The sequence below is a fragment of the Microcaecilia unicolor genome, chromosome 1 (genome assembly GCF_901765095.1).
Source record: "Microcaecilia unicolor chromosome 1, aMicUni1.1, whole genome shotgun sequence".
Lineage (NCBI taxonomy): Eukaryota > Metazoa > Chordata > Amphibia > Gymnophiona > Siphonopidae > Microcaecilia > Microcaecilia unicolor.
Genome location: NC_044031.1, coordinates 545,543,679 through 545,564,284, shown reverse-complemented (window position 1 = coordinate 545,564,284; position 20,606 = coordinate 545,543,679). Strand labels below are relative to the sequence as shown.

The 20,606-nt window shown below is 43.6% G+C and overlaps 1 protein-coding gene across 4 annotated transcripts in view; it reads right to left on the bottom strand.

Annotated features, from left to right (window-relative positions):
• Positions 1 to 20,606, bottom strand: part of CPQ (carboxypeptidase Q) — a 418,318-nt gene that overhangs the window by 180,574 nt on the left and 217,138 nt on the right. The window lies entirely within an intron of this gene.

Here is a 20,606-nt window from a genome sequence, read left to right as displayed (position 1 = left end):
TTTTAATGTACTAACCACCTTAGGAACAAATGTGTCCCTAACCACAGTGAATCTACATTTCAGCGCTTGACCTGTGGAGAGAATTGTAGGAATACGGACCATTCTACCAAACAATAGATTCAAATTGTGTTTACAGTATTCAAGAGGTATCGAGGACTGAGGCAGAGGTGGCCCTACCATTAGGCCAACTGAGGCAGGGGCCTCAGACAGCACTCTTTGTAGTACGGCATCCCCCCCACACTGAGGACATCTTCCCCAAATCTACCTTCATTTCTTGTTTTCCAAAAGTCGTTGGTGGCACTGATGCCCATAGGCTGTCCTGCCGCTGGCATTGGCCTCTTCTCTCTACTATAGCCCACCTGTCTGATGTAACTTCCTCTTTCCTCAGAGGTGGGATGTAGCAGAAAGAAGAGGCCGGTGCCGGCAGCAGGACAGCCTGTGAGCATCGCTGCCGCTTCCACCTTTTGAAAAGAAGGTAGATTCAGGGAAGGGGTTTGAGGAAGGAAGGGGGAAGATGACAGACCATGGCCGGGGGGGGGGGGGGGGAGGAGAGAGAGAGAGTGAACGGAGAGATGTTGGACTCGGGGGGGGAGGGGGGACAGGGGGTGGCACATTACTTTGCGCCGCCCCTGCTCAGAGGACCTTGGACACAAGTGAGGACATGAGATCAAATGGTAGATAAGGTCACCAGGATCAGGGGTGGCTCACCCCTTCCAGCACAATCCGTGCTCTTAGAAGAGCTGACTGTTGAACACTGTTATGGAGGAGACAGTCTAGGGGCTGCAAGAAGGCACATCCTAGTAAAGGCAATTTTAACTATATCACTAGATCAGAGGGAAACAGTAACCCAAATAATTGTGTAGTTGCTGTTGCTCTACACACTGTTACTTCTTCTGGGTGTGTCCCAAGGACAGGATAGAGAACCACTGCCCTAACTATCACTTGCATTTACTAAAAGTAAATCTGCAGCTGCAAAAGTACAGAACAGAAAGCAATGTTCAACATAGTGCAGAACAAAACCATATACTAAATTCACTTTAAATCCATGTGCATGGGAATGAGAAGTACAGAGGTAGGTTTCCTCAGCAACACTCCCTCACTGGTGCTGATAGTGAGCCACCTTAGGGTAGCTGGAGTTTACCTGCTGAGTCAGAGGGGCAAGGGGGTTAAATGACCCAGAGCAGAATAGATCAGTGAGGCCTCAATTGAAGAAGTCTTCTGAGTCAAGAAGCCTCCAAGGGAACGATCCTGAGTAAGGATCAAAAAGCCTCCAAGGGGGCGGTCCTGCCTAAGGATCAAGTAGCCACCAAGGGAGTGATCCTGAGTAAGGACCTCCCAGCATATGCAGAGAAAAGGCTACAGTACCTGAGGGAAGTGCCAAGGAAGAAAAGAAGTCCGAGTTTAAGTGTTTCCCTGGGGTAGGAAACTGTGTGTGTTCAACTCAGCTTCCAGGAGTTAATTATATATATAAGGAAGACTGCCAAGGTAGGAGATAACTTTGAAGTATATCCAGAGAGTACCTGATTTTGGTGTATGCTCAGATGGGGCCCAAGACAGCGTTAAGAGCCACTGTGTTTGGACCTGGCTAGGATCCAGCCCTGTTAAGAGTATTTCTCGTGACTATATTGAGAGTGAGAGACTCTAATTAAAAGGACTAGGCCTGTAAAATAACAGAACTGACTGCTATCCCTTTGTGTAACATGAATAAAATGTTTTAACTTTTAGCTGAAACCTGTGTGAGCATGCCACATGTATGTGAGCTCCTGAAGCCAGCCATTAGCCACACCACCACACTATGTAATATTCAAGAAACACTGTGCACTATTTTTCTGAAGACATGCACTAGGCAAGGCAATATTTAGCCCTTATGCTTAGCTTGTCGGTCTGCAAAAGGATTATTAACAGGGAAACAGAAAGTTTCCCTTTAAAAAGTCACTGAGGGACCAGAGCCACACAGAGATTTTCTCCAGCATACTCTGCAGGACAAACAAAGAAAAAGTAGGTTAAGGGATTTCAAAATTAAATTTCTAGGCATATTTCTGCCAGGCTGCTCCAGATCACTGAGGGCTGGAGGTAAGGGGAACCACAAGATTCAACCTACTCTCTATTTCCTCTCTTACATGCTCCTGCACTAGGCCTAACTCAAAGATTCTTTCACACTGGAACAGAATGGGAATAAAGATCATTTTGAATAAGACAGAATGTATCCAGGGATATTTAAGGCACCCAAAGGGAGTTCTGAAGATAAACGTTCCTACACATCTAAGTCTGTGACTGAACAATATTTGGATAATTTTCTAAGTCTTGTACCTGAACAAATTGGTCAGGCTGAAAACTGCTGCCTTGAAAAAGGTTAAAACTAGAGGTGTATTTTTGTACAATGAATATTCTAACCACAGTACAAAAAAAGCATTCCCAGAGGTATGTTTAGGTTGGGGGAAGATAACAAGCTGATTTTGAAATGCACACACACTTATTTTACTTTCAATCGGCTACTGGAAAAATGAACTGCCTGTAATATAAGCACAAGCGAAGTCATCGTGCACACTATAACACTGAGCTATCAGAACTGCCACCAGTAACTCTCTTATTTGATATATACACTTTATATATGACCCTGTAAACTTCTGTTATTGTAATCCTGGTGACACTAACAGCTCTGTAGATAATAGTGTGGATTTTTTTATGCCCTTATACAGGTGGACTGCTCTGTAAGAAGCACTAAAGATTTTTCTAACTGGGTGAGATGTGTCCACAGGAGAGCTAGGTGGATTTTCTTAGCTCATTTAAGGTCTCATTTGTGGAGGGAAAGTGTCTTTTCTGGGTCTCTCTTCTGCTGGTTTGGCAGTAAACTGTCCAAAGGTTTGCTACGGTAGGGCCCTTGGCACCACCTTAGACTCAGGGCTTGGTCAGAATGAACAGACAGATAACGGAATATTAGCAGAAATTAGGGAAGCCAACATATTTGGCAACATTATAATAATAGGTGACTTCAATTACTTCAATATTGACTGGATAAATGTCATGTAATGCTAGAAAGGTTCACAGATGAACAGCTGGTTCAGGAACCAACAAGATGACGTGGTGCAAGAGGTAACAGTGTTGAGACCATTTGGCAATAATGACGTCACATAACCAAATTTGAGTTAAAAACTAGTGTGAAAACACTGAGGAAATCGACTCCATTAGCATTTAACTTTCAAAAGGGCAACTATGATAAAATGAGGAAAATGGTTACAAAAAAGCAACAAAGAGCATCTACAAAGTTTATGAATCTAAATTGAGCATGGATGTTGTTTCAAAATGCCATGCAGTAAGCCCTGATCATATATTAAGAAAGGTAGAAGGAAAGCCAGTCAACAGCTGGCATGGTTAAAGGTGAGGTAAAAGAGGCTGTTCTGGCCAAAAAAACAAATCTTTAAAAGAAATGGAAAAAGGATCTGAACGAAGAAACCAGGAAACAGCATTAGCACTGGTGAATTAGATGGAAAGTATTTATTTATTTATTGCATTTGTATCTCACATTTTCCCACCTTTTTGCAGGCTCAATGTGGCTTACAATGCATCACGAATGGTGAAGATATCTTAGAAAATAGACATTTAGTGTTACGGAAGAATCATGGGGAACATGATAATAATATAACAAGCAGATATTATAAGACAGTTCTGAATATCTGTGAAGGAGTGGTGTATGTTCACATTATTGATCTTTGTGGTATGCCTTATTAAAGACATGGGTCTTCAGTAGTTTGCGGAAGTTGGTTAGAGAGTGCATTATACAGGCTAATTGTAAACTATATTGAACTAAAGTGTTTAGTTAAGTTGACCTTTCACAGGTTATGAGATATTTAACTTAAGTTGGACATCCATCTGGTTCAAGAATATTGGATTGTGGGCATTCTTACATATTTCCTCCAAGTACCATCATTAGACTTGCCATGGAAAATGATAAAATAAAATTGCACCAGCTACAATATTTTTATATAAAATTCCTGCTGCAACTGATTAGCCTTTGGATATTAAAGAACATCTGGAAAAAAGCTGCACCACAATTATACTTTTGGAACAAGCAATTTCTGTAAGCATTCTAATTAAATTATGAGCCATTCCCAGCAAACTCCATATCATCTACAATATACCTCTGAAATGCCTGACGTCTTATGGCATATGTATATTTTGGTAGATAATATGCTTTTTTTTGCCATCTCTTCCACGGGGTGGTTATAAACAACTGCAGTCAACTGCATCACTGTTTTGCTTTTAAGCTTTATCTGCAAATGTTCCATAGTCAAGGGCCAGCATCCAAGCCTTGAGGCATGCAGTCAGAACATGAGATAAGCACTCTGATGACACAGGTTATACAATATAGAATGAAATTACTTTGAACTCATGCCTTTTGCCTGGTTTTGTAATCATGTTTTAACCTTTTCTATAATCTATTTACAAAAGAATCCACACAAGAAATCTTTCCAGCATGACTTTAGTTACAGCAAACAGATGAAAAGGCTTACTTAAGGTGATATAAATGAGAGCACTGGAAGTGATAATAAAATGAAGAAAAGTCATTCTAGGCTACATTTTCCCCTTAGGTATAATAGAAAGCAAGTGTAGAAACAAGGAAAAGGGGGAAGGGTTTCCAAGATGGCACTTCAGCTACTGTCTCTTACCTGCTTAGGAATATAAATTAGATCAGCATGAGACTGTTCCTAGTGTGTTTGGCTGATTTTTTTACCTTTGTTGGCTCTTTCCTGGTGAGGGGGAGGGGGAAAACTCATGTTTCTTCGGTTTCTAAACCAGTAGCCAATGGGTTATCAACTATCCCCTAGCACATCTAATAGAACCTGAGAGGGAGAAGTGAAGCACTCCACAGCGAGCTAGCCTTGACGCTGAATTCCAGTGGCCACTCAATCCTGCTACAAACCCTGAGAGGCCTGGATGGTGAATCCAAAAGTTACACAGCTTGAATCAATGCCATGGGAAGAAGTTGCCCAGCAATGGAGGAGTATTGGCTGTGAAAATTGATGCTGGAGCTAAGGAGAATTTTCCATCAGGTGCTACAGAGCAGGTAGAAACTGGGACCACTGAGGTTGGTTCAATTTCTTCAGCCTCGATTCCCCTCCCGAAGATAATTCTAGTATTAGCTCATTCTGGCCCAAAGCTCTGTAGGACTACAAAAGTAGCCTTGGAAGATGTCTGGGAAGGTATTTGTAGAACTGAAGTGTCACAATGTTTTGTTGCTCATACTTCAGATATTTTCTTTTATGCAATCTTTTCTTGGTTTGCTTATATAAGCTATATATTGGAAATTAGAAAAAAGAAAAAAAAAGAATAGGGATGTGCATTCATTATTTCACTTTTGGTCATTAGTGTACCTTAAAAAAAAATGAGTGCATACTAAATCAATTTAATGTGCACTGAATCAATTACTGCCCGTTAAAAAGTAAAACTGAGCTCCTGTGGATCTCTAACACAAGTTGGCACATACCTGACATCAAAATCTCTTTTGAGAGATATAAACTTCCTCTTAAATCACAAGTTGGGAATACAGGCTGGCAAAAAAGGGTTTTAGTTTTATTGTTTTAGTGTGGGAGGGGGTTGGTGACCACTGGGGGAGTACGGGGAGGTCATCCCCGATTCCTTCCGGTGGTCATCTGGTCAGTTGGGGCACCTTTTTGAGGCTTGGTCATGAAAATAAAAGGACCAAGTAAACCCAGTGAAATACTGATGAACGCCGCTTTTTTTTCCATTATCCGTGAAAGGCGGCCATCTGGTAGCCACTCCCATGCCTGCCCATGTCCCGCCTTCCCTTCGCTGCCGATATGCCCCCTTGAACTTTCGCCGGTGAGGCGATGGGAAAGCGGCGATGCTGCCAAAAAAGCCGCTTTCGATTATACCGTTTTGGCCGCTTTTGAGAGATCGCTGGCCATCTCCCAATTTATGTCGGAAGATGGCCGGCGATCACTTTCGAAAATAAGCCCGATAGTGAAATTAGAAAAGGTACAGAAAAGGGCGACAAAAATGATAAAGAGGATGGGAAGATTTCCCTATGAGGAAAGGCTGAAGCGGCTATGGCTTTTCAGCTTGTAGAAAAGATGGCTGAAGGGAGATATGATAGAGGTCTATAAAATAATGAGTGGAATGGAACGGGTAGATGTGAATTGCTTGTTCAGTCTTTCCAAAAATACTAGGACTAGTATGTGATGAAGCTACAAAGTAGTAAATTTAAAATGAATTGGAGGAAATATTTCTTCACTCAATGTGTAATTAAACTCTGGAATTCGTTGCCAGAGAATGTAGTAAAAGTAGTTAGCTTAGCGGGGTTTAAAAAAGGTTTGGATGGCTTCCTAAAGGAAAATTCATAGACCATTATTAAAATGGACTTGGGGGAAAATTCACTGCTTATTTCTAGGATAAGCAGCATAAAATGTATTGTACTTTTCTGGGATCTTGCCAGGTACTTGTGACCTGGATTGACCACTGTTAGAAACAGGCTGCTGGCCTTGATGGACCTTCAGTCTGTCCCAGTATGGCAATACTTATGTACTTATGGGGAGGAGAGAGGGGGCAGATACTGGGTGGAAGTGGGAAGGAGAGAAAGGCAGATGCTGGATTGGGGGAAGAAAAAGGGCAGATGCTGGATTGGGGGGGGGGGGGGGAGAGTTAGTGAGATCCTGGGAGAATAAGAGGAAGTGAAATAGGAGAGCTGGGTGAGGGAAAGAGATGGCAAGCTATAGGTTGACACAATGAAAAGAAGGAAATTGAGGACTGAATAGTGAGAGAATTAAATCTAGACAGAGGCAGAAAATAAACTGAACAAAGCTGAAAGGAAAAGGTGGAGAGAAAAATAACAAATGGACAGGAAATCCTGGCAAGCGAGTTAAAAGAAGACAAGGGAAATAGAAACCAGAGGCTGAGACCAACACAACTGAAAAAAAGGCAAAGGTAGAAAAAAAAGAATTTTATTTTCCATTTAAGATAAAGTAGTGTGGTAGCCATGTTAATAAATAAAAATAGAAAATGGAAATAAAGGTGTTATTTTATTGGACTAATTTTATTAACTTTTTGACTAATTTTCAGAGACCAAAACCTCCTTCCTCAGGTCAAGACAGGATACCATAACAGCAGTATACTTTCCTAACCAGAGAAAGGAGGCTTTGGCCCCTGAAAGCTAATTGAAAAATGTATTTAGTCCAATAAAATGGTATCATATATTCATTTTTTTTGTTTTATTTGTATTTGTTAATTTATAATGTAGTGATTGGAATATGTCAGTTTTTGAAATTTACATCTGATATCTTTATATTTTGCAAGATACAGGGGGACATGCATTGCTTTCTCTTTCTCTGGCGTTAAACTGTATGCAGAGTCTGGCTTCTCGGGGGGTTTTGCTTAATTGCTATTTCTATTTTTAGTTTGTGGTCACTTATTCTATACTGAGTGAGGGTTTGTGTTCTGCATGTGCGACAGAGACATGGTTTTCTGTTAGCACTGACTGCAGGATCAATCTGTGCTAGGCTGGCTTCTTTAGTTTTGCAGTCGGTGTATTGATGTTCTAGCACCCACTGTAGTGCTTTTTCCTAAGTAAGTCCTTGTTGTGTGACTCATGGAAGTTACTGCTATTATGGTATGTTGGAATTGCTCTATAGGTCCTGAGCGATGTATGTAGTGTTTTGTATTTCTTCACTTTATGTCTGGTATTGGACTTTGGATTTATACCACACCTTTCTCAGTAATGGCTCAAGGCAATTACATTCACGTGCAGTAGGTATTTTCCTGTCCTTGGAGGGCTTACAATTTAGGTTTTGCATCTGATGCAATGGAGGGTTAAGTGACTTGTCCAAGATCTCAAGGAGCATCAGTGGGATTTGAACCCTGGCTTCCCTGACAGTGACCGGGGCCCCCGGGCACTAAAGGTCATTGGGGCCCCCCTCTGGCCACTGCCCGCTGCCCCACTGCTGCAGCGCCGCCCCCTCTCTCGCACACTACAGCCTCCCCCACCACTGCAGTTGCCACCCCCTCCCACACACTACAGACTCCTTAGCCAAATTGGGCCCTCCCTGGTCGTCTAATAGCTTCTTCGGGGGCGGGAAAGAACTCCACTCTTTCTTGCCCACTATCGCTACTGTGCCCAGGTCCATGTATTTTTATGTTGGGTCGATGGGGTATGCTTTTTTGAACAGGTCTGTTTTTAGTGCTTTCCGGAATTTAAGGTGGTCTGGCATAGTTTTTACTGTTTTTGGCAGTGCATTCTATAGTTGTGCGCTTAAGTAGGAAAAACTGGATGTATAGGTGGATTTGTATTTGAATCCTTTACTGCTTGGGTAGTGGAGATTTAGGTATGATCGTGCAGATTTTGTGGTATTTCTAGTTGGCAGGTCAATAAGGTCTGTCATGTATCCAGGTGCTTCACTGTAAATAATTTTATGAACAGTCATGCAGATTTTGAAAGTGATATGTTCTTTGATTGGTAGCCAATGCAGTTTTTCTCGGAGTGGTTTGGCGCTGTCAAAACGTGTTTTTCCAAATATAAGCCTAGCTGCTGTGTTTTGGGTGGTCTGAAGTTTTTTTATGATTTGATCTTTGCATCCCGCATAGATTCCATTACAGTAGTCTGCTCGGCTTAGTACCATTGATTGTATCAGGTTACGAAATATTTCCCTCGGGAAAAAAGGTTTCACGCGTTTGAGTTTCCACATTGAGAAAAACATTTTCTTTATGGTGGATTTCGCTTGGGTCTCTAGTGAGAGGTTTCGGTAGATAGTTACTCCGAGAATTTTCAGGCTGTCTGAGATAAGGAGGGTGTAGCCTGGGGTGTTAATGTTTGTGGGTTTGTATGTACTGTATTGGGATGAGATGATGAAGCAGTGTGTTTTTTCTGTATTGAGTTTTAGATGGAATGCATTAGCCCATGAGTTCATGATGTTTAAGCTGAGCTTGATTTCGTTGGTGATTTCTGTCAAATCATGTTTGTAGGGGATCCACCCCATATGTAGATTGCAAGGGGGTGTTTAGGGTGTGGAAAGGGAGTAACTTGGGGAATACACATTGATATGAAAAAAATGCAGACACTGGCAAGTACACCTGCACTGAGGCACACTATAAGTGCTTGCAGGAAGGGGCAGGAGGAAATGCTGACGCCAGCTTACCTACCCGATCCCCCTCAACCCTGCCAGTGTCAGCACCTCCAGATCCTCCCCCTCCCCCCCAACAGTATTAGCATCTCCTGATCCCCCACCGCAAAATTGCCACTAGAGTTGCAGATGTCATTTTGAACCAGGGGCCAGCAGGAGCAGCTGGGAATTGCTCCTGCATCCACTAGGCTACCAGGGGGATCAGAGTGGGGATGGGGGAAGCTGCTGAGGGGGTTTAATCTGGGGGGTTGGATGCTTGGGGGTGTATCAAAAAAGTTTGCTGCCACTGTCAGGGCTTTCATGGGGGCTTCAAGACATTTTCGGGGGGGGGGGGGGTTGAAATCGAGGGGCTGTGTACATACAGTGGGGGAAATAAGTATTTGATCCCTTGCTGATTTTGTAAGTTTGCCCACTGACAAAGACATGAGCAGCCCATAATTGAAGGGTAGGTTATTGGTAACAATGAGAGATAGCACATCACAAATTAAATCCGGAAAATCACATTGTGGAAAGTATATGAATTTATTTGCATTCTGCAGAGGGAAATAAGTATTTGATCCCCCACCAACCAGTAAGAGATCTGGCCCCTACAGACCAGGTAGATGCTCCAAATCAACTCGTTACCTGCATGACAGACAGCTGTCGGCAATGGTCACCTGTATGAAAGACACCTGTCCACAGACTCAGTGAATCAGTCAGACTCTAACCTCTACAAAATGGCCAAGAGCAAGGAGCTGTCTAAGGATGTCAGGGACAAGATCATACACCTGCACAAGGCTGGAATGGGCTACAAAACCATCAGTAAGACGCTGGGCGAGAAGGAGACAACTGTTGGTGCCATAGTAAGAAAATGGAAGAAGTACAAAATGACTGTCAATCGACAAAGATCTGGGGCTCCACGCAAAATCTCACCTCGTGGGGTATCCTTGATCATGAGGAAGGTTAGAAATCAGCCTACAACTACAAGGGGGGAACTTGTCAATGATCTCAAGGCAGCTGGGACCACTGTCACCACGAAAACCATTGGTAACACATTACGACATAACGGATTGCAATCCTGCAGTGCCCGCAAGGTCCCCCTGCTCCGGAAGGCACATGTGACGGCCCGTCTGAAGTTTGCCAGTGAACACCTGGATGATGCCGAGAGTGATTGGGAGAAGGTGCTGTGGTCAGATGAGACAAAAATTGAGCTCTTTGGCATGAACTCAACTCGCCGTGTTTGGAGGAAGAGAAATGCTGCCTATGACCCAAAGAACACCGTCCCCACTGTCAAGCATGGAGGTGGAAATGTTATGTTTTGGGGGTGTTTCTCTGCTAAGGGCACAGGACTACTTCACCGCATCAATGGGAGAATGGATGGGGCCATGTACCGTACAATTCTGAGTGACAACCTCCTTCCCTCCGCCAGGGCCTTAAAAATGGGTCGTGGCTGGGTCTTCCAGCACGACAATGACCCAAAACATACAGCCAAGGCAACAAAGGAGTGGCTCAGGAAGAAGCACATTAGGGTCATGGAGTGGCCTAGCCAGTCACCAGACCTTAATCCCATTGAAAACTTATGGAGGGAGCTGAAGCTGCGAGTTGCCAAGCGACAGCCCAGAACTCTTAATGATTTAGAGATGATCTGCAAAGAGGAGTGGACCAAAATTCCTCCTGACATGTGTGCAAACCTCATCATCAACTACAGAAGACGTCTGACCGCTGTGCTTGCCAACAAGGGTTTTGCCACCAAGTATTAGGTCTTGTTTGCCAGAGGGATTAAATACTTATTTCCCTCTGCAGAATGCAAATAAATTCATATACTTTCCACAATGTGATTTTCCGGATTTAATTTGTGATGTGCTATCTCTCACTGTTACCAATAACCTACCCTTCAATTATGGGCTGCTTATGTCTTTGTCAGTGGGCAAACTTACAAAATCAGCAAGGGATCAAATACTTATTTCCCCCACTGTATCAGGATCAGCAATTTTGAAAAGCTGCTTCCATGGAGTGTGGAAGCATATTTATTTTTCCCCACCTGCAGCTTTTTAAAATCACTGCTCCCGTGGGGCATGGAAAGGCATGGGCGTGTGTGGTCCTGTACATTCTTACACATATTTTACATGAGGAATTGTGCACATCCTGACCTTGATGTCTCAATTCCTATCTCCACGGCCTTTCTAAAACTCAATGTCTCTCTCCTCCCCTGCATACATTCAAAGAAAACATTCAAAGAAATATACAGAAGATGAGCAAAGAAAACCTGGCATAACTATAAAGCAATTTTGCATGATTACCAGGAGGGTTTTTACTGCAACTCTATATTTAGGCAAGAAGTACAATTCATATTCAATCCTTTACAGTGATGCCCTACAAGAAGGAAGAGAGCCTTATTTTGCAATTTAGCAAAGGCCGAGAAGATGCTCCTTTCAGCTGCTACACGGATACTATCTGGCTAAAAATCCATATAAACCGCTGAATACTGTCCATATACCCCCTAATTCTATAACAGATCATCTGTGCACTTATAGAAAACTAGCACTTATGTGGGTGAACGTACACTTACTTGTGCAAGTGCTGTAGAGTGACCAGTGATATTCTATAATGTACACACACAAATGCCTCAGCGCCTAAGCGCAAGGGGATGTTAACTGGTGAGGAGCATGGGTGGGATATAGGGGAGGCCAACATTTACATGCTTAACTTACTGAATACTGCATGTTATGGGCTTAAGGATCACATTTAGGCACACCCAATTACATCAGCTACAGTTCTGGCATTAGTGGGCGTACCTAAATGTAGATGTGTTGATGCCAACTTACACTAGTATTCTATCAGGCTTATTTTCGAAAGAGAAGGACGCCCATCTTTCAACACAAATCGCAAGATGGGCATCCTTCTCACAGGGTCGCCCAAATTGGCATAATGGAAAGCCGATTTTGGGCATCCCTAACTGCTTTCCGTCGTGGGGACGACCAAAGTTCCCGGGGGCGTCGGAGGCGTAGCAAAGGCGGGACTTGGGCGTGCCTAATACATGGGCGTCCTCGACCCATAATGGAAAACAAAAAGAGCGTCCCTGACGAACACTTGGATGACTTTACCTGGTCCTTTTTTTCTTACATCTAAGCCACAAAAAGGTGCCCGAACTGACCAGATGACCACCGAAGGGAATTGGGGATGACTTCCCCTTACTCCCCCAGTGGTCACCAACCCCCTCCCACCCTCAAAATTTTTTAAAAAAATATTTTTTCCAGCCTCTATGCCAGCCTCAAATATCATACCCAGCTCCATGACAGCAGTATGCAGGTCCCTGGAGCAGTTTGAGTGGGTGCAGTGCAATTCAGGCAGGCGGACACAGGTCCATCCCCCCCCTACCTGTTACACTTGTGGTGGTAAATGTGAGCCCTTCAAAACCGGCCAGAAACCCACTGTACCCACATCTAGGTGCCCCCTTCACCCATAAGGGCTATGGTAGTGGTGTACAGTTGTGGAGAGTGGGTTTTGGGGGGGTCTTGGGGGGCTCAGCACACAAGGTAAAGGAGCTATATACCTGGGAGCTTTTTCTGAAGTCCACTGCAGTGCCCCCCAGGGTGCCCGGTTGGTGTCCTGGCATGTCAGGGGGACCAGTGCACTACGAATGCTGGCTCCTCCCATGACCAAAGGGCTTGCATTTGGTCATTTCTGAGATGGGCGTACTTAGTTTCCATTATCGCCGAAAATCAGAAACAACCAAGTCTAAGGACGACCATCTCTAGGGGCGACCTAAATTTCAAGATTTGGGTGTCCCCGACCGTATTATCAAAATGAAAGATGGACGCCCATCTTGTTTCAATAATACAGGTTTCCCCGCCCCTTTGCGGGGACGTCCTGCGAGGACGTCCTCAGGAAAACTTGGGCGCTCCTTTTGATTATGCCCCTCAATATGAACATTTTCACACAGAAACCCTCAGATTCTAAATAGCATGCCTAAAGATCCATGCCGAAATCCAAGCAGATTCTATAACAACGCATGTAACTTAACAAGCTTAAGAAGCTAATGAGCACTGATAACAGAACGTAACAAGCAATAATGAGCACTAACATAGTAACATAGTAAATGACGGCAGATAAAGACCTAATTAGAATTTACGCGCACAACTTGCTAAGCACATTCTGTAATGCAATGCACCTAACTTCTAGTGCACGCAGACAAAAAGGAGCGTGATTATGGCGGGAAAATGGGCATTTCGTGGGCGTTCTGAAATTTACACGTCTAGTGATATAATATGGCCCAGTGCGCCTAAATCTACATGCCAGGATTTATGCCACATTTTCACTGGTGTAAATGGATGCACATAGTTTTAGGTGCTGAAATATCAACTAAGCGTATTCTATAGACCACACCTAAATCTAGGCACCACTTACAGAATACACTTAAATCAGCACTGATTTCCGTGCCAATTTTTAGGTGCCATACAGAGATTCTCCCCAAAAGTGTTCTTATAGAAAAGGCTCACTAGTCACTACCAGTGTTAGTTTGGCTGCCTAAATTGTGGTGCCCAGTTACAGAATTGCCTGCATAGTCAATACGTGGAGGGAAAGTGGATCAAGGGTAGTGATGCAATATTATCCAGAGAGTGGCAATATTAAAGCACTATGGGGGCAATTTTATAAATGGGTTTCTCCATTTAGGCACCACTGTTCCCTCTAAGCTAAGCGGAAGTCCTCTATCTATAATCCTGCCACTGGAGGATACTGTTTTACTATCACATTTTCAATAGTGAGGGACAGGTATGCTCTGTAGGATTCCAGGGAACCTGCCTGTACCTAGTGACTGGAAACACAATACTAAAGCACCACCCCTACTGGCAGCGAGGTAGTTGGAGGACTCCCGCTCAGTTTAGAGAGAACAGAGTTAGGCTCCTTGATGTTGCATGGTGAGATCCTATTCTATAATATTGATTTATTTATTAGAATTTAATATACCGCTCATACTTCTAACTAGCAGACCTAAACAGTGTACAAAAAAAATTATACCAAATCAAAACAAAAGTAAGAAAGGAACTCCATTTTTAGACAAGAAAGATATACCTCATTCAAACTATGCACGCAAGGATCAGGGTGTCCAGGTTCCATTATAAAATACTAGCGCAACCTGGTATCAGTGTATCCAACATTTAGGTGCCTGTGTTTACATTAGCCATAGAGCTGGTGTAAATGCTATGCTCAAATATGGCAGGGATGCATGTAATTTACAGTATTCTGTAAGTTATACCCATAACTGGGAGTCCCACCTATTCCTGTGCAACTCAGGGCCTCCATTTAGGTGCCCCGAGGATGCACAGTAGGAGTCTGTTCCATAACGCAGTGGCGTAGCTACTGGCCCCCCCCCCCCTCCCAAAAAAAAAATTTCCTGTGGGTCCCTGGTTTTGCTGGTGGGGGTGAGGGAAAGACAGAGCATGGCAGGTAATGCGGTGACGCTGGAGACTGGTGCTGGACAACGCTTCAGCTGGCGGGGGTTGGGGCCCCTGCCAGCCAAAGTATTTGCTGCGGCAGTGGGTGGCGGGGGAGAGCGGGGGGGGGGGGGGGGGGGGGTGGCGAGGCAGCACACCAAAATTTGCCTCCCCACCTCGGGTTCTGGCCCCCTCCCACCGTGAGGTCTGGCTACACCCCCGCTATAACGTCACCTGGGTGCTGTCATAGGTAGTACAATTCATGCTTATCTCCAATTAACCTTCTTGACTGGTCACTGTTGATTTAAGCACAGTTTCAGCCCCCCAAATCAATCAGTTAGAGTAACCAAGTCCCATACATTTTCTTTATACACTCCTAGTAAGCTTTATGCTGAGACACCAAGCTGGGGTATCTCTGTATGTAGCCCCTTTAAGGCTGCAGCAGGCGGCTATCAGCCCTTACCTTACTCCTTTCAGTGCCTCCCTTCTGCAATTTTGATAACAACACTAGAAGTGAAACAGTTTCATCTCCGGTCCCTCAGGGAGAAGGCACTGTACAAACCGTCTGAATCATTTTATCAAGCTTTAGTCCCCCAATCCTTTTTCCTTTTAACACAGTCCAGATCCTGCAGCACAGGCAGGGGAGACACCCCTCCCTCTCTCTCTCTGCTGCATGCTTCCTCTGTCTCTCTCACAGCTGCAGTTTAGTTCACAGTGACACTGCCTTGACCTGCTTGTTCAGTTTAGGCGGTATATCAAATGGTTAGTAAACATTAAACACAATTAAAGAAAGCAATCCCCAGCACTGCTGGTAAGTAACGTCTCTGAACTTAATTTCTCTTCCCCAGCTCACTGCTGTTTCCTCCACAGCTAAACGAGGGAAAACAGTAACACAACAAAACGAACAGCTTAACTTGCACTGGCCAAGGTGGCTAGTAGCCCTAATCCTGACATGGAACAGGAAGCATGATTGTTGGGGCAGAAGCTCACTAGTGTCCATTGGTTCAGATTGTTCTTCTAACTCGGTGGGAATTCTTCACCTCCTCCTGATGGATAACCCCCAGGAACTTCCTGGCTTATAGTTGTAAGTCACATGTGTCCTGCCATGCTCCACCCATATAAATGCCCCGCCTTACATATACATGTCATGTCACATGCACCATTACAGAATTTAGGGATCTTTGTGGTATTTTTGGTGGTAAGTGTACATTTATGCATGTACATGCTTGTACTCTATATAAATTACTAGTAAAAAAGGCCCATTTCTGACACAAATGAAACGGGCGCTAGCAAGGTTTTCCTCGGAGTGTGTATGTTTGAGAGAGTGTATGTGAGAGTGACTGTGTGTGAGAGAGAGAGTGAATGTGCGAGTGTGTGTGTGTGTGAGAGAGAGAGAGAGAGTGAGTCTGGGTGCGAATGTGTCTGTGAGAGAGAGTGTGTGTGAGAATGAGAGTGTGTGCAAGTGCGTATGTGAGACACAGTGTGAGAGAGAGTGTGTTTCACACAGATACAGTGTGTGAGAGAGAGAGAGTGTGTGTGAGACACAGACTCTCTGTGAGACTGAGTGTATGAGACCAAGAGAGTGTGTGAGTGACTGTGTGACACATAGAGAGTGAATGCGATACAGTGTGAGACATAGAGTGTGTGAGAGACAGTGTGTGAGAGTGAGAGAGAGAAAGACATTGACTGTGAGAGAGAGAGAGAGTGTGTGTGACAGAGATACCTCCCCCACCCTCTGGTGTCAGCCCTCCCCCCCCTCTCTCTCTCTCTAGTGTCTGAGCGTTATTTACTGTGCAGGATGCTGAGCTCTGGCTGTGCCTCAAGGAACTGACTATTTAATAGAATGCACCTCCAACATTCTGAAGCCGAGAAACCTCGTGTGATTGGTCACTTCTGCTTGTGACGGACCCGGAAGTACGTGATGTCAATTCAGGAGATGGATACCGAGAGCAGGAATGCCTCAGCCATGCAGTCAGCTTCAGAATGTTGGAGGTGCGTTTTATTATATAGGATGTGCACAGAGAGCTATGTGTGCACCTAGATAACGGAATTGCCTTTAATGTGTACAATCAACATTGCTGACTACTTGTATAGTGGCTGTGAATATACGTATTAATTTAAATGCCAGCACCAGCATTTAAATTAACACTGTCACTCAGTTGTTGATGAAAAAAATCACAAACAGAAAACTTGATTATGTTACCAGCCACAAGATACTTATGTCATAGTTAAGTGTCATTGTATTCTGATCCACTCACAGTCTCAAAAGGCTTTTCAAGGAAATTGACAACAGACCTGTAACTTCTGCTTTACTTTCTTCTTGGATACATAGGCACAGCTAGTCACTTAAGGTACACCAGGCACCCATGGGGCTCCTGAGTTCCTCCGGCAAGGGTGAAAGGGTGAGATTTAAAGCCTCTATAGTTCTGGAATTTCTCTACACCTTTCAGAAAACAAACCATGCAGTCAGATAGATTTTAGGGTTGTTCAAAAATAAATAGGTTTACTGTAGTATTTCTGAAATAGTAATAACGTTGCCTAGTAACATCCAGATCCAGGTGTCACGAAAGGCTGGTGTTAGCCCCTATCTCTGGACAGGCTGGTTATAGCATGGAAGTCTGTATCCTGGAATCAGCATAAGTCCATATCAAGTAACTTAACTTAAACAGCAAAGGGGCCTAGCTCCGTAGGAGGGACTGGGAGGGTAGTTAGTGAGATTATATATACCCATGGTTGTGGACAAAAACTGTCTTTTTGCAAAATCTTGACAGCCAAAAGGAAGCAGCTGGTTTTGCCACTATAGCCCATCTGCCTTCTCTATCCCACTTAGATAGCAGGGACAGGGACAGAGATAAACTCTGTTCTAGAAAAAGAATAAAAAAGATCCATTAGGCTATTTACTTCTGTAAGATGACTTGGAAGCCCCAACTTCGCTTTCACACCCAGCTCAGCATCACCTCAGGTACAGTGTGAAAGCAGCCACATGGAAGGGTTCTTTGCCAAGTTGGCCTGAACATAGGATAAGCGCAAGCTGGTGGGGTCCCAGCACTTTCATGGAGGGGAGAAAAAGTCTGGAAGGTTCTCTCATATCTGAGCTGAGGAGAAGGAGCATTAGAGCTTCAGGTGGAATTAGTCTCTGGGATATTCCCCTGCAACCCTAGGGGATTCTATTCCAGCTAACACAGCTATGGTCCCGAGAATCTCCCTGTAGAGCCTAGAAAAGAGGAAGGGAGAGAACTGCAAGGAATAATCAGATGTTCTTACTAAGCTGCTGTGTACATTGTGGAGACCCTAGGATTCTGTGTCATTAAGGAGCAGCAGAGACCTGTAATGACTCTACCAGAGAACTGTATGCTGACTTTTACATACCCCCACTGCTTCTGGAATAAGAGGCTGGCTCACTTGCGAGTGACTGACAACAGTAAGAGGAGACACCTCTCGGAAAGACACTGAGCAGATATATATACCCAGCTAAATATGTTGGATAATTCTTATTTGGGAGCATATCGTACTTTAGAATAAAGAATTACAACAGTCTAGACAATTGATGATAAGAGCAAGAATAAGAATAAAGTGGGGGATTCTATAAATGGTCTTCAAAGTTAGGTGCCAGAAGATCCACACTAAACTGGTATTCTGCAAAGGGTGCCCTGGGCACAGCTCCCTTTGCGGAATATAAGCTTAGCGCGGATCTTGTGCCAAACCTTGGGCGCGAGTACTTACCCTGCTAAAACCTGGTATAAATGCTGGCGTATAACTAATGGCAGTTGGGCACGCAAATGACCCTATTCTATAACATTGCACCTAAGTTCTGGGAATGCCCCTGACCCACCCATGCCCCTCCCATGGCCACACCCCCTTTTGAGCTGCATGCTATAAAATTTAGGAGCATGTTTTATAGAATAGGGTGCAGGGCAAATCCACACACAAACCCAAACGAATGCTAATTAACACCAATTATTGATTATTAACAGCTCATTAACTAATTAGTCTGGGAGTGGATCTTGGCTCTGCGCCCAAATTTGGGCAACCTATACAGAATCTAGGAGAAAGAGTGCACTGCATGTAACTGTTTTTAAAAAAAGAAGAACCTTTTTATTAATTAGAAACATGCACACCAAAGGTTAGGAGTTTATCCAGTGTGATTCCCAGAATTTTTACTGCATTCTTTAGCTGAATCTGACCCCATTCCCAACGGATGGAATAATGTGTGGTGGTGAATCCAAGACAATAAAATACCTTTTCTTTTTGAAAGATTCAGCTCGAGTCCTAGACAGCCAGATGACAAATTTTTATAATTTCAACAAGATCTCCAAAATCACACGTGATGAGCATGAATCTAAAACTGTTAAGAACATACATAAAAAACGTAATTCTCAAGATCTGGATTAAGAGAGCCAAGAAAAATATTAAATAGACCAGAACCAAGAATTGAGCCTTGGGAACACCACCAGATAAATTGCATGAAATAGAAAAGAATTGCTCTAATTGACGCAAAAAGATCTACCATCCAAATAAGACTGGAACCAAGCAAGCACAGTTCCAGAAATGTGCAGGTCTGAAACCCATTGAAGCATTGAATGGTTCACCAAATCAAAGGCAGTAAAAACAAAAGAATCCAAGGAAAAGAGGCAAACCTCCTCTTGGTAGCTGCAAAGAACAGACTATCAAAAAACTCCAAACAGCCCAGAATACCGCCGCCAAACTCATATTTGGAAAAACCAAATATGAAAGTGCAAAACCCCTAAGAGAGAAACTCCACTGGCTCCCACTCAAGGAACGAGTTGCGTTCAAGATCTGCACGATTGTACACAAAATCATTCACGCAGATGCCCCAATCTACATGCTAAACCTTGTAGTTTTGCCTCCCAGAAACGCCATCAGATCATCCCGCAAATTTCTCAATTTGCACTTCCCCAGCTGTAGAGGATTAAAATATAAGCTGATACACGCCACCACCTTCTCTTACATGAGCACGCAATTGTGGAATGCAATACCTGCACCCCTGAAAGCTATTGATGATATAACGAACTTCCGCAAATCTCTGAAGACACATCTATTCAACAAGGCCTACAAAGAGAACCCATAGCCTTACAAAACTACCTCACCAACTCACCCAACTAGTACAGTACACCTTATATCATGCCTAACACCTTCCTTCTCTCCTCCCTCACCAATCTTTGTACATTACTAATTGTATCAAATACCATGGAATAACTATGTCATAACCAAACTCTGTAAGCCACATTGAGCCTGCAAATAGGTGGGATAATGTGGGATACAAATGCAATAAATAAATGCAGGTCTGAACCCCATTGAAGTATTGAATGGTTCACCAAATCAAAGGCAGTAAACAAAAAAACCAAAAAACAAGGAAAAGAGGCAAACCTCCTCTTGGTAGCAGTGGCATTATATAATATTAAAGCCACACAATTGCAGGATGTAAGTGGTAAGGAAGAGGCACTGTGGGTCAAATCTGGAAAGAAGGAATGGCAATGTATTTACATGGGAGTGATATATAGGCCTCCTTCATAGACAAGAAATGGACAGAGATTTAATTAAAGACATACAGACTATAGCTGTGAAAAGGGACATACTACTAAAAGGTGATTTTTATATGCCAGATGTTGATTGGGGTATCCTTATTGTGGGGTCTTTTAGAACCAGGGAGATCCTGGATTCTCTACAGGGGGAACTATTCCAGACGTTGGTAATGAAACCCACACGGGATGGGGCCATACGAGACTCAGTGCTTACTAATGGGGAGAGTGTTTCTGATGTTATAGTAAGTGATCATCTGGCATCGAGTGATCATCAGGTGATGTGGTTTAATATTAAGATAGGTGTGGAGAGCCCACCTCTTCAATGTCGCCTTCGGCACCTAACCACTTTACCTCTATTCAGGAAATTTAGACTGCCCCAACTTGACATTTCGTCCTTTAGATTGTAAGCTCCTTTGAGCAGAAACTGTCCTTCTTTGTTAAACTGTACAGCGCTGCGTAACCCTAGTAGGGCTCTAGAAATGTTAAGTAGTAGTAGTAGTAGTATTTAAGGTTCTAGA